Consider the following 1,601-nt stretch of genomic DNA (forward strand, 5'->3'; position numbering starts at 1 on the left):
TAAAGGACCACGCCGTCAGTGAATCTCAGAGTGACGGAGCTCGAGCCGTGTGACGCCGTTTGTCAGAATCCCAGCAATGAGTCTGTCGTGACAGAAGTCCCAGGGTGGGGGGGTTCCTGACATGAGGAAACCTTTGGGGTGATGCTGCTTCTTGGTCGGGTGGTGGTGGCTCTGTGGGTGTCTGCCAGACACGCCTGCACAGGCTCCCTCAGACGTAGGGGGCACCGCCTGCGTGGACACATGGCTCGGAGAGAAAGGTGGCCAGCCCTTCCAGGGAAGCCAGTTACTCCCTTTCACATAGGTTTTTTTGGTTTGCTGGTTTGTTTTGTTTCCAGGAAGAGGAAATAACTCAAGAGGAAATTGACGTACTCAGCAATGCCTGCTCAAAACTGAAGGAGCAGAAGAAATCCCTGACGAAGGAGAAGGAGGAGCTGGAGCTGCTAAAGGGGGACGTCCAGGACTACAGCCAGGTAGGGCGCGCTCAGCACCCGGCCACGCCTCCAGCAGGCTCGGCCCACTGGCCCGCAGGTCTTCGGAGGGAAAACTGAGTTTCAGGAAATCCTACTCAGCAGCTCCTCCAGCATTCCCGTGGGCCACGTCCCCAGGAATGCTGGCCACTCGCCCTTGTAGGCGGTGAGCAGGCATCTTTTCAGTTTCTAAACATGCGAAGGCATCAGGTGAACAGCCTGGTCGCTTGGTATGTGAAACCTTATGTTTGTTCCTGAGTTCCCAAAAGGGACTTTCTTACATCCTAGTTCTTTTTTTCTTTTTGAGATTGGTAAAAATAATTTGCCATTTTCTCCTCCTCCTTGTGGCAGCCCTCTCATTGTGCGGGTCCTCTAATCCCCATGGCACCTCCCATTGTTCCCGGTAACGCTTGTAGGGAAAGCAGACATTCCCATTCCTTGATTCTTTTATCCGTTAGGAAAACAGTCAGGGTTCAGAAAAGAGTCCGAATTTCCTTTGATAAGAAAACTGTGTTTGAGTTTTCAAAGATGAGAACAGACCTGCATGGTGGACAGGCGTCAGTGAGCAGCTGTGTGGCTGGAGTTGGCGGGCCTGCTCCCCCACAGCCCAGACCTCTCCACTTCCATGATGTAGTCTGGACTGACCCGCTTACTTTAAGAAAGTAAAGTTAAGGTTTTGCCTTAAGATGGTCTATTTACAACTAAATAATTTTATTAGGATTTACAGGAGATCAAGAAGGAACTTTCAAAGACTGGCGAAGAAATGTATGTGGAAGAGTCTAAAGCCAGCAAGAGGCTGACCAAGCGTGTGCAGCAAATGATCGGGCAGATGGACAGCCTGCTGGCGCAGCTGGAGGCCGACCAGAAGGCGGGCAGGCTTGGCCCCGCCGCCGAGGCTGCGCCTGCAGGGTGAGTGAGCGCCCTGGACTCTGGCCCATGGCCTCTGACTCGGCGCCGTTCTCAACCTGGGTACCCACCAGCCACCCCTTCCCTCTGATCTAGCAGCTGCAGCTTCTCCACGATGCTATCACTGAAGCGGCTCTGAGTCAGGTCTTCCTAGCACACTGCGTGCGTGCACACGTGCAGACACAGTGTACACACGCAGACCCATGCACATGCAGACACGTGCAACAC

The 1,601-nt window shown here is 53.6% G+C and overlaps 1 long non-coding RNA gene across 1 annotated transcript in view; it reads left to right on the forward strand.

The window, feature by feature from the left end:
* LOC104990132 overlaps positions 1-1,529 on the forward strand; it is a 5,722-nt gene extending 4,193 nt beyond the window's left edge. The window contains exons 2-3 of the long non-coding RNA XR_825467.1: positions 336-470; positions 1,186-1,529. This is a non-coding gene — a long non-coding RNA (uncharacterized LOC104990132). The remainder of the gene's footprint in view (positions 1-335; positions 471-1,185) is intronic.
* Positions 1,530-1,601: the final 72 nt, after the last annotated feature.

The sequence above is a fragment of the Bison bison genome, unplaced genomic scaffold (genome assembly GCF_000754665.1).
Source record: "Bison bison bison isolate TAMUID 2011002044 unplaced genomic scaffold, Bison_UMD1.0 scf7180017847187, whole genome shotgun sequence".
Lineage (NCBI taxonomy): Eukaryota > Metazoa > Chordata > Mammalia > Artiodactyla > Bovidae > Bison > Bison bison.